The 14,004-nt window shown below is 31.8% G+C and overlaps 1 non-coding gene across 1 annotated transcript; it reads right to left on the reverse strand.

Moving 5' to 3' along the window:
• Nucleotides 1–13,653: 13,653 nt before the first annotated feature.
• On the reverse strand, nt 13,654–13,760 carry LOC139903070 (small nucleolar RNA R71). The gene has a single exon (XR_011777917.1). It is a non-coding gene; the product is annotated as a small nucleolar RNA R71 (small nucleolar RNA).
• Between the last annotated feature and the right edge of the window lie 244 nt (nt 13,761–14,004).

Below are 14,004 nucleotides of genomic sequence, written 5' to 3' on the forward strand. Positions count from 1 at the left end.
AATGGGGAAGTAACCAATCGGGGGGAAGCAAAAAAAAAAAATTTCGTTTTTTTTGAATTTTTTTTTCCGGTATCAAGATCACACAAAAATATGAACATTTAGAAGAGACACTTCGTGATGAATGTTATTATTTAGACGGAAAAACGATCGACAAAAATAACTTTCAAAATAATATTGTTCGTGAAGAATATGCACGTTTGTTTTTTCATGTTTTGAGAAGTAAAATTTAGCCCGATTTAGAGTTTAGGGTTTAGGGTTTAGAGTTTAGGGTTTAGTGTTTTGGGTTTATTCCATAAACCCAAAACACCAAACCCTAAACTCTAAACCCTAAACTCTAAACCGTTCGTGTTAAATACTCAATCTAAATCCTAAATCTAAACCCTAAATCTAAACCCTAAACCCTAAATTTCTAAACCCTAATATCTAAACCCTATAAACCCTAATATCTAAACCCTAATATCTAAACCCCAATAGCTAAAACCTCAAAATACGCTCGAAAAACACGATAATTGTTATATATTACTTCTTCGAGCGTTTTCCCGCCAAAATAAAAACATTTATCACAAAGTGTCTCTACTAAATGTTCATATTTTCATCTCATCTATAATGTTCGTGAATAAAGTTTTTTCAAAAAACGAAAAAAAAAAAGTTTTTGCTTCCCCCCAAATGGTTACTTCCCTCTTGATCATATCACTATATATATATATATATATATATATATATATATATATATATATATATATTTTAAAACTTTATTTATTAAATTAAAAAGTACTTTTATTTTTAAGATTTTAAAATATAAGCTACTTATATTTTATATAAATATTCTATAAATATTTTCTTTATTAAAATCAAAAATCAAATAAAAATATAATTTGGGCCGAAACTGGTACCAGCCCGAATCAATTTTGGAATTCCTGGGTCATGCGATCGCATGACCCCAACGCTAAAAAATCATGCGGTCGCATGAGTCGACCTGACAGGCCACAAACCTGGTACGCATTTATGACGGTAGGGTTTATTAATATTTATTATTATTTGTTAATTAGGGTTTAATTATTTATTATTAATTAGCTAGTATTTAGTTTTAATAATAATTAGTAATTTTAAGTGTAATTATTATTTTTAATTATATAGTTTAATATTTTTATATAATATAAATATAAAAATAATATTTTTATAAAATTTGTATTTCTATCATTTTAGTAATAAATTGTATATTTTAATCGTTTAATTTGTAATTTGTATATTTATCATTCGTAATTAATTTTAAGATTAGTTTTTGACGTAGTTATTTTTATATTTCTAGTTTTTAGGTTTTGCCGTAAAATCCCTTAAAGTGCTTTTTCTTTAGATTAAGATTTAGGCGCTATAGAATTTTGCGACGCCGTTTATATATTTTAGTGCCTTTTAAGTTATTGCCGTTTTGGATATAGATTTCCTTTTAAGCTTTAATATCTTTAGACGCAACTTTTAATATTTAGTTTTTAGACTTTTAAGTTTCGACGTTTTTCTTTCTTATTTTTATTTTTCGACCTTTTATTTTTCGACCTTTTTCGACGCGCTCTTTTTCTTTCTTATTTTCTCGACGCTCTAGTTTTTAGGACATAGAATTTTCTATTTCTTCTCTAAAATTTCAAATCGAGAAAATTATTTTAAGCAGTTAAATTGATAGACATCCAAAATTTTCTAGTTCGTAGTAATAGTTGGATTTGTTAGTCTCGAGTTCTGGGCTTCCGATTTAAAGGGTCCTGGCTACCTGCTGCATCTATTGGCTATTCGAAACGTGGACAAAATCAAAAAAGTCTATTAATTTGATAACTTATATAATTTTTATCTTTTATAACTAATAGGATATTCAGTAAATGCACCGAGCAAAACGTTCACCACCTTTCATACGTTCACCACCAGTAACTCGATCAAGACATCTAGCCAATATTGTCGTTGATTTTTCTTTAGATTCGTCATCTAGTCGACCAAGTACTCAATTCAAATTTTCGATAATCCATTTTTTGAACCCGACTTCACCACCGAGAACCTGGAGGATATTCAAGGACAATTCCAAAATCCTGAACCACTAATCATTCCTCCTTAACCACAAACCGTTAAATCAGAATCCTCTAGTGATTCGTATTCAACAATTTCAATTATGGAAGTAACGGAACCTCTAAGTATGGAAGATCGAATGAGAGCCACACGTACGGGCCAAGGTCACGCCATTATTAAGCCAGACATTAATATGCCAGATTATGAAATCAAAGGACCAATCCTACCCATGGTAACTAATCATATCAATATAGTGGTACGTCAAAGGAAGATCCAAACGAACATCTTCGAACCTTTAATAGGATCTGTACTATATTTAAAATCCGAGAAGTGGAGGATGAACAAATCTATCTCATGTTATTTCCCTGGATTTTAAAGGGAGAAGCCAAAGATTGGTTAGAATCGTTACCTGAAGGGGCGATTGATACATGGGACGTTTTAGTTGAAAATTTTCTTAAACAATTCTTTCCGGCATCTAAAGCCGTGAGACTTTAAGGAGAAATTGTTACGTTCAAGCAAAAGCCAAATGAAACATTATATGAGGCATGGACAAGATTTGGAAAGTTATTGAGAGGATGTCCGCAACATGGTTTAGACACTTATCAAATAGTACAAATATTCTACCAAGGATGTGACATTGCTACACGAAAAGACATCGACATAACAGCTGGTGGTTCCATTATGAAGAAAACCGCAACCGAAGCTCACAAAATTATTGATAACACAGCCTCCCACTCGCATGAGTGGCACCAGAAAAAAGATATCTTTCGTTCATCTAAAGCGGCTAGAGCCGATTCTAGCCATGACTTTGATTCCGTTTCCGCAAAAATAGATGCTTTCGAAAGACGAATGGAAAAGATGAATAAAGATATTCACGCAATACGAATCAGTTGTGAGTAATGCGGTGGACCACACTTAACGAAAGATTGTCACATTGAGCAAACGATGGAACAACGTGAGAATGTTTCCAACATGAACCAAAGGCCGGGAAATAATTATCAAAATAATTATCAACCGCCAAGGCCAAACTTCAATCGAAATCAAAACATTCTTTACAAACCAAATGGACCCAACAATAACTCGTACAACCAACAAGGTCTGAATAACCAACCAACTCAAAACAACACTTTCAATTAACAAAGACCTTGCTTGTATAAACCACCACAACAAACCGAAGAGAAAAAGTCAAATCTAGAAGAAATGATGGCAAAGCTAATGGAATCTCAGACACAATTTATTACATCTCAAACCCAAACGAATGAGAGGTTTGATCAGTTATTAAGAACTCAACAAGCTTCCATTTTGAATCTAGAAAAACACGTAGGTACTCTTGCTAGCATGATGAGTGAGAGGGAACAAGGAAAGCTACCGAGTAATACTGAAGTAAATTCTCGGAATGAGAATGTTAACATGGTTTCAATGAATTGTGAAAAACCAGCACCAGAAGATGGGAAGGTTTTCGATGAGAGTAACAATGAAGAAGTTACGCCACCACCACTACCCGAGTATGTAAAGCCAGTGGTGGCACCATACAGACCACCCATCCCGTTTCCAAGAAAAGGAGTTGAGTATGAGCAAGTAATAGGTAATAAAGTTTGTGATACCTCTGGAAAGAAGAAGAATAAGAAAATGCAAGAAACAAAAACCGTAAAAATAAACCCGGTGAAGACAGTTTCACCGAAACTTCCACCCAGGTTGGGTGATCCGGGTGAATTTATTATTCCTTGTCTACTTAGTGATTGTGTCATGTATGATGCACTAGCAGATTTAGGTGCAAGTGTGAGTGTTATGCCTCTTTCATTATATAAGAGATTAGGAGTAGGTGAGTTAAGTCCAACGGAGATGAGTGTTCGACTCTTTGATCAAAACATTAGGCACCCAGTTGGAATTGCTGACAACCTACCCGTTCAAGTAGGTAATTTAACCTTTCTAGTCGAATTTATTGTCATTGACATAGAAGAGGACTCAAACATTCCTCTAATTTTAGGTCGACCATTTTTAGCGTCCACCGGGGCGTTATTTGATGTAAGAGAGGGTAGAATGACACTTAATAATGATAAAAAATCGATCACCTTTGTGAGTCGAAAGACTAAATCTCCACCAACCAAAACCGTTGAACCAACAAAAACTATTGGTAAGAACCATATTGTTTTACCAACTCCAACGGTAGTGCTTAACAATAATAAAATGCCTAAGTATGGGGAAAATGAAGTAACACCTAATGATGACCTGCTAACAAAGAACCCCGTTGTTGATGCGAAATTAAATGACTCCGTTATTAATAGTTCAATGAAGAAACTTATTAAACGGATTCGTGACGCTAGAACCAAGGGGAACTTTAAGTTATGTAATCGGTTAGTATCCAATCTATCGCTTAAAGAAAAGGCAAAACTAGTTGAATTTGTAGAAATTACACAGGAATACGACCAATGGCTTAAAGCAAAAGTCACAGATATGCAAGTTGATTATGGTCCAAGAGAAATTGACAATGAAGTTAACCACAATTTTGACACCACAGCTACCTAAGTATGGGGAAATTCAAATGTTCTAAGAAAAAATGCTGTCTAGAGTTAGTTGTTCTGTTCTCGTGTAGTTCCGAGAATGGAATCTGATTGATCTTTTCCACTAGCAGACACTAAAGAACTAGTTTTCTCTCCCCATTCTAAATTTTTTTTTTTTGTTTTATAGGTTTTATATGAAATTAATTTGTATTTTTAAATTTAATTTTTGTGTGATTTAAAAAAAAAAACTCAAAAATCTTTGCTTTTAAAACAATCGCTTTAAAAACGACAAATTTTAAATTTTGTCGAGGGACGGATTAGGTAAACATACCGAAACTACCTAAAGTAAAAGGAAACAAAATTTAAAAAAAATTATTCATTTAAATTGTTTTAATATATATATATATATATATATATATATATGTTTGTAGTTTATCTTACATACAAAACAGGGTAAAACAGCGCATTTTTAAAGACTGACATTAAAGTTCAGCAAAAGCTACTAATTTTGACGACAAGACGCAAAATATCAAATGTGATATAAAATAATATGTTTGCAAACTCGGTATTTTTAATCAATTTTCTACACTAATCACCCTCATGAATTTATAATTATAGTCTGATTTCATGCAAATGAGGGCATTGCATGATCTCAAGTGTGGGGAAGGGTTATAAATTCTCTCGGGTTTACACTTAGTTTAATTGTGCCAAATTTTGTTAAAATTTGAAAAAATTTCAACTAAATGAATTCAAAATCATGTTTATACATATTTATGAACGATAAAACTAGGTGTTAATGCCGAAATTATTGTTACCTCGGAGAGAACATAAATGGAGAAACAACCCAAAACGTTAGAATTCATTTAAAATGGAATAGAGGAGAATAAAAAGGCAAAGAAAAAATAAATAAAAGCTAAGTGTGGGAAGAATTTACCAAGTTATTTAAAACACATATCACATATGTTTGTATAAGATTATTTCAGGTACTTTTGTTTTGGACGATTTTAATCAGTTTTACCTAATTTACTATAATATATTTGAAAGAAAGATGGATCTACACGATGAATCAATTCCATCATTAAAATGAAGTAAAGTCTTCAATAAAAGACACACGCTTCTTGATTTAGATCAGGAAGTTGTCGTCCAGACCAGCTGTAGGTTGACGAAAAATCTAGAAGAGTCATCTCTAGAATCAGCAGAAAATCCATGGACCTCAGCATCAAACAAGGTCACCAAGTGGTCAGACTTATCTTAACCATGAGAGGATCTGTCTCGTAAAATGGGGAGGGCGCCGTGCAAATTAGCTTGATAAGACTAATGAATCAGACCCCCAGAAAGGATAATCTCCTTAAAGATTAAAAATCAGCTTTTAAGCCTGATATTACTCAATCCTTGAGATTGACTTTAAAGATTGAGAATTCAAACTCATGGAATTCAATAATATCTAAACTCGAGCTTGAACGAGAAAATATTTTGATCAAATTAAAACCGATTTGTTTTCTAAAAACTCATTTTCAAAGCGTTCATTACCATTGAACATAAAATCCTAAGATTTCATCGAAATTCATTAGGTCACCTGAACCAATTCGGGTGTCAACCGTAAGAATGGTGGTTGCATAGCATGGTTGAAGACAGGACCTTGTGCCAGACCGAAAAACTATAGGGTGATCTTTACTATTGCTCCTACAAATGATAGTAATTGCATCCGACACGATATAGACCATAATCAAAAGCATGTCACGGGACATTGCCTTAACAGTTGCTTGTTCAACGCTTTCCTTTACAACCGGACGCTAGTTTACCGAAAGGTAATATACGGAGCAAGTATACTGGACGTGTGCTTTCCTAATACAAGGTTAGCAAGTGGGTGACACAAAATCGCAAGTTTTGAACTAAAATTTTAAAATATGAAACCCACACAACCCACAAAAATATTTTGCAAACACCGGTGAAGGGTTTTTCCGAAAAACTTATTTAGGGTAAAAGTTAGAATGAATTTTCAAAAGATCAAATATTTTCATAAAGATTCAATTTCTTTAAGGATCTAAATTTTCATAGTCATGTGGGACTGTAAACCACATCGTTACTACTATTGTTTATACCGCCATATCAAAATCACTGATGTATAAAGTGTGAGAATAAAAAAGTGATTCGAGTGAAGTGTGATTTAATTTCAAGTTCTGTATTGCTTGAGGACAAGCAACACTCAAGTGTGGGGATATTTGATAGTGCTCCAAATGAACATATATTTAGGCACAATATCCTTCCAATATGTAAAGCTTTTAGTTGTAATTGTTCTATTTTTATGTAATATTCGTTTAAATAAATAAGTGCGAAGACAAAAGAAGAAAACGACGATTTGAAGACGCAAATGACCAAAAAGCTCAAATGTACAAGATATAATTCAAGTGGTTCAATTTATTGATGAGAAACGTCTCAAAATTACAAGAGTGCAAGCCGCGAAATGCAAAATACAAGATATTAAATTGTACGCAAGGACGTTCAAAAATCCGGAACCGGGACATTAACCAACTATCAATGCGCGACGCAACAGAGCTAAAATTACAAGTCAACTATGCACATAAATATAATATAATATATAAATAATTCTTAAAATTATATATATATATATTATATTATATAATAAAACGTCAGCAAAACTAGAAAACAAAAGTAGGTGGCCTGATCCAGCTGGCCATGAGATCGCATGGCCAGGAAGACCATTTTTCATATGATCGCATGAAGTCAGATTCCTGGCCAGGTCCTATAAATTCAGCATTTTTTCGACGAGAAAAACATACCTTTTTCTTTTCCTACATATGTAACGTAAATATATATATTTATAATATAATTTTAATTTTAAGTTAATAATAATAAAGTTATTTTAAGAATGTTTTACGGGTTTTAAGTCGAAATTCTGTCCGTGCAACGCTACGCGATTAATCACCACTGTAAGCTATGTTCTTCCTTTTTCAATTAATGTCTCGTAACTAAGTTATTATTATGCTTATTTGAGCCAAAGTAATCGTGATGTTAGACTAAATATTAAGACGGGGTTATTAGATTTTATACCATAATTAAGGTTTGGACAAAAGACCGACACTTGTGGACATTGGACTATTGACTATTAATAGATAGGGGGTATTGTCTAATCGAATGATAACTCATTGGAACCTGTCGAACCTATCTTCTAATTAGTTAATCTAATAATTATTAAAATGATTATGTATGTTCTATTTAGTGACGTTTATACGACATCTTTTACGATCATTTAATTAATTATTCGGGTTGGGTAATTGATTATTCATTCTGATCAAGTGGGTAAATTAATATTCATATCGCATTAAAACAGGGATGGATTACATTCAAGGATAACTGGTGTAATCATTAAACAAAGTATTAAAACCTTGTTACAGTTCGAATCCCTAATTAGTTGGAATATTTGACTTCGGGAATAAGGTTAATTTGACGAGCATTTTATAATTATGACCGATGGACTATTATGGACAAAAACCAGATAGGTATCAAATAAACCAGGACAAAGGATAATTAACCCGGGCAACAATTAATTAAAATCAAAACGTCAAATATCATGATTACGGAAGTTTAAATAAGCATAATACTTTTAATTCATATTTCATCGTACCTTTATTTACTGTCATTTTAATTACCGCAATTTAATTTATCGCAAATTAAATTCTGTCATTTATATTATCGTCATTTATCTTTATGCTTTATTTAAAATCGACAAACCAGTCATTAAACGGTAAAAACCCCCATTTATAATAATATTAATATATATAATTATATATATTTTATATAAATATAGTTGTTAAAAATATAGCATTAAACTCAGCTAGCTCCCTGTGAATCGAACCGGACTTACTAAAAACTACACTACTCTACGATTAGGTACACTGCCTATAAGTGTTGTAGCAAGGTTTAGGTATATTCCATAAATAAATAAATAAAACTGTTGTAATTTGTATCGTATTTTGTAAAAAAAAATATATAATATTATTTCGTACACCTCAGCTTTAACATCAACGATGAATCAATTCCATCATTAAAAGGAAGTAAAGTCTTCCAGAAAAGACACGCGCTTCTTGATTTAGGTCAGGAAGTTGTCGTCCAGACCAGCTGTAGGTTGACGAAAAATCTAGAAAAGTCATCTCAAAAATCAGCAGGAAATCCACGGACCTCAGCATCAAACAGGGTCGCCAAGTGGTCAGACTTATCCTAACCATGAGAGGATCTATCTCGTAAAATAGGGAGGGTGCCATGCAAATTAGCTTGATAAGACTAATGAATCAGACTCCCAGAAAGGATAATCTCCTTAAAGATTAAAAATCAGCATTTAAGCCTGATATTACTCAATCCTTGAGATTGACCTTAAAGATTGAGAATTACAAACTCATGGAATTCGATGATATCTAAACTCGAACTTGAACGAGAAAATATTTTGATCAAATTAAAATCAATTTGTTTTCTGAAAACCCTATTTTCAATGCGTTCATTACCATTGAACGTAAAATCCTGAGAATTCACCGAAATTCATTAGGTCACCTGAACCAATTCGGGTGTCAACCATAAGAATGGTGGTTGCATAGGATGGTCGAAGACAGGACCTTGTGCCAGACCGAAAAATTATAGGGTGATCTTTACTATTGCTCCTACAAAGGATAGTAATTGCATCCGACACGTTTTAGACCATGAACATCTGCATGTCATTAGACATTGCCTTAACAATTGCTTGTTCAATGCTTTCCTTTACATCCGGATGGTAGTTTACCGAAAGGTAATATACGGAGCAAGTATACTGGACGTGTGCTTTCCTAATACAAGGTTAGCAAGTGGGTGACACAAAACCGCAAGTTTTGAGCTAAAATTTTAAAATCAGAAACCCACAAAACCCATAAAAACAATTTGAAAACACCGGTGAAGGGTTTTTCCGAAAAACTTGTCTAGGGTAAAATCTAACTTGAATTTTCAAAAGATCAAAAGTTTTCATAAAGATCCAATTTCCTTAAAGGATCTAAATTTTTAATAGTCATGTGGGACTGTAAACCACATCGTTACTATCATTGTTTATACCGTCGTATCAAAATCACTGATGTATAAAGTGTGAGAATAAAAAAAGTGATTCGAGTGAAGTGTGATTTAATTTCAAGTTCTGTATTGCTTGAGGACAAGCAACGTTCAAGTGTGGGGATATTTGATAGTGCTCCAAATGAACATATATTTAGGCTCAATATCCTTCCAATATATAAAGCTTTTAGTTGCAATTGTTCTATTTTTATGTAATATTCGTTTAAATAAATAAGTGCGAAGACAAAAGAAGAAAACGACGATTTGAAAACACAAATGACCAAAAAGCTCAAATGTACAAGATATAATTCAAGTGCTTCAATTTATTGATGAGAAACGTCTAAAAATGACAAGAGTACGAGCCGCAGAACACAAAGTACAAGATATCTACGAATACGAAAGGACGTTCGAAAATCCGAAACCGAGACATGAACTGAGCATCAACGCGCAAGTCAACGGAGCTAAAATTACAAGTCAACTATGCACAAGAATATAATATAATATATATATAATTATATATAATTATATATAATTATATATATTATATTATATATTAATTTAATCGAGCAGCCCACGTTTTGCGAAAGAAAATATCCTGATCCAGCTGGCCATGCGATCGCATGGCCAGGAGGAGCAAATCCCATGCGATCGCATGGCTTCAGAATCCTGGCCAAGTCTATAAATTCAGCATTTTTCGGACGAGTTTTACACATCTTTCTCTTTTCCTTCTCTGTAACGAAAACATATATATATATATATATATATATATATATATATATATATATATATATATATATATATATATATATATATATATATATATATATATTTATAATATTAAGTTTAAAATAAGTTTAATAATAATTGAGTTATTGTAAGAAATGTTTTAAGGTTTTATAAGACAGAACTCTGTATGTGTAACGCTACGCGATTAATCACCACTGTAAGCTATGTTCTTCCTTTTTAAATTAATGTCTCGTAACTAAGTTATTATTATGCTTATTTGAGCTGAAGTAATCGTGATGTTAGACTAAATATTATGACGTGGTTATTGGATTTTGTACCATAATTCGGGTTTGGACAAAAGACCGACACTTGTGGACATTGAACTATGAACTATTAATAGATGGGAGTATTGTCTAATCGAATGACAACTCATTGGAATCTGTCAAACCTATCTTCAAATTAGTTAATCTAATAATTATTAAATGATTATGCATGTCCTATTTAGTGACGTTTATACGACATCTTTTACGATCATTCAATTAATTATTCGGGTTGGGTAATTGATTATTCATTATGGCCAAGTGAATAAATTAATGTATCATGGACTAATTAAATCAGGGGTGTATTACATACAAGGATAATTGGTGTAATTTTTAACAAACTATTAAAACCTTGGATTATACACAGTCGATAACCTGGTATAATCATTAAACAAAGTATTAAAACCTTGTTACAGTTCGAATCCCTAATTAGTTAGAATATTTAACTTCGGGAATAAGGTTAATTTGACGAGAATTTTATAATTATGACCGATGGACTATTATGGACAAAAACCAGATAGGTATCAAATAAATTTAGGACAAAGGACAATTAAGCCATGGTAATAAATTAAAATCAAAACGTCAAACATCATGGTTACGGAAGTTTAAATAAGCATAATTGTTTTATTTTATATCTCATCGTACTTTTATTTACTGTCATTTTATTTACTGTCATTTTAATATTGTTATTTATTTTACGCATTTTAATTATTGTCATTTATCTTTACGCTTAAAATATAAAATCGACAAACCGGTCATTAAACGGTAAACCCCCCCTTTTATAATAATAATACTTATATATATATAGTTTTATTTTGTACAATATAGTTGTTAAAAATATAGTACGTATTCACTAGCTTCCTGTGGAACGAACCAGACTTACTAAAAACTATACTACTCTACGATTAGGTACACTGCCTATAGTGTTGTAGCAAGGTTTAGGTATACCCCATCCGTAAATAAATATATAAAACTTGTGTAATTTGTAACGTATTTCGTAATAAAAATAATACTATTTCGTACTACACCTCGCACACATCAAGTTTTTGGCGCCGCTGCCGGGGAGTCGGTGAAACACGCTATATTAAAAATATATAATTTTTAATTTTAATTTCGTAAAAATATTTTGTATCTATAATAAGTGTTAAAAATATATAAAAATATTTTATATATATATATATATATATATATATATATATATATATATATATATATTTATATTTATATTTATATTTTTTTTTAAAACTTTAAAAAAATGTACTTTTAGTTTAAAGATTTTAAAATATAAGTTTATTATATTTTATATAAATATTCTATTAATATTTTCTTTATTAAAATCAAAAATCAAATAAAAATATAAATTGGGCCGAGCCTGTTAAAAGCTCGAATGAATTCAGGATTTGTTGGGCCATGCGATCGCATGACCCAGACAACCAAACTTCATGCAGTTGCATGAGATGGTCTGACAGGCACAATACCTCGGACTCATTTATTGCAGGTATGGTTTTTAATTTATTATTATTATTATTATTTAGGGTTTAAGTTTATTAATTAGTTTTTAATTCTAGTTTTTATATTTAATTTGTAATATTAAGTTTATTTATTATTTTTAATTATATAAAATTAATACTTTTATAAAATAATAATATAAAAATAATATCTTTATAAAATTTGTATTTTTATCATTTTAGTTATAATTTGTATTTTTATCGTTTATTTTGTAATATTTATCGTTCGCTATATAGTTTTAAGTTTAGTATTTTCCCATAGTTATTTTTATATTTCTAGTTTTTAGACTTTGCCGTAAAATCCTTTAAGTGCTTTTTCTTTATATTAAGGTTTAGGCGCTTTAGTATTTTGCGATGCCGTTTTTTATATTTTATTGCCTTTTAAGTTATTGCCGTTTTGGATATAGAATTCCTTTTAAGCTTTAATACCTTTAGGCGCAACTTTTTAGATTTAGTTTTTAGACTTTTAAGTTTTGACGTTTTTCTTTCTTATTTTTATTTTTCGACGTTTTCCGACGCACTCTTTTTCTTTCTCATTTCTACACTCTAGTTTTTAGGACATAGAATTTTCTTTATTTTCTTTAATTTTCGACGAAAAATTATTTTAACCGGTTAAATTGATAGACATCCAAATTTTCTGGTTCGTAGTAATAGTTGGATTTGTTAGTGGCGAGTTGTGGGCTTCCGATTTAAAGGGTCCTGGCTACCTGCTGCATCTATTGGCTATTCGAAATGTGGGCAAAATCAGAAAAGTCTATTAATTTGATAACTTATATAATTTTTATTTATAACTAATAGGATATTCAGTGAATGCACCGAGCAAAACGTTCACCACCTGTAAATCGATCAAGACATCTAGCCAATATTGTCGCCGTTGATTTTTCTTTAGAATCATCATCTAGTCGAACAAGTACTCCAATTCAAATTTCCGATAATCCATTTTTTGAAACCGATTTCACTATCGAGAACCTGGAGGATATTCAAGGACAATTCCAAGATCCTGAACCACTAATTATTCCTCCTGAACCACAAACCATTAAATCAGAATCCTCTAGTGATTCGTATTCAACAAATTCAATTATGGAAGTAACTGAACCTCTAAGTATGGAAGATCGAATGAGAGCTACACGCACGGGCCAAGTTCACGCCATTATTAAGCTAGATATTAATGCGCCAAATTATGAAATCAAAGGACAAATCTTACATATGGTAACTAATCAGTGCCAATATAGTGGTACGCCAAAAGAAGATCAAAACGAACATCTTCGAACCTTTAATAGGATTTGTACTCTATTCAAAATCAGAGAAGTTGAGGATGAACAGATCTATCTCATGTTATTTCCCTGGACTTTAAAGGGAGAAGCCAAAGATTGGTTAGAATCGTTACCTGAAGGGGCGATTGACACATGGGATGTTTTAGTTGAGAAATTTCTTAAAAGATTCTTTCCGGCATCTAAAGCTGTGAGACTTCAAGGAGGAATTGTTACGTTCGCGCAAAAGCCAAATGAAACATTATATGAGGCATGGATAAGATTCGAAAAGTTGTTGAGAGGATGTCCTCAACATGGTTTAGATACTTATCAAATAGTAAAAATATTCTACCAAGGTTGCGATGTTACTACACGAAAAGACATCGACATAGCAGCTGGTGGTTCCATTATAAAGAAAACAGCAAATGAAGCTCACAAAATCATTGATAACACAGCCTCCCACTCACATGAGTGGCACCAGGAAAAAGATATCTTTCGTTCATCTAAAGCGGCTAGAGCCGATTCTAGCCATGACTTTGATTCCGTTTCCGCAAAAATAGATGCT

This window comes from Rutidosis leptorrhynchoides, chromosome 3 (assembly GCF_046630445.1).
Source record: "Rutidosis leptorrhynchoides isolate AG116_Rl617_1_P2 chromosome 3, CSIRO_AGI_Rlap_v1, whole genome shotgun sequence".
In the NCBI taxonomy this organism is placed as follows: Eukaryota; Viridiplantae; Streptophyta; class Magnoliopsida; order Asterales; family Asteraceae; genus Rutidosis; species Rutidosis leptorrhynchoides.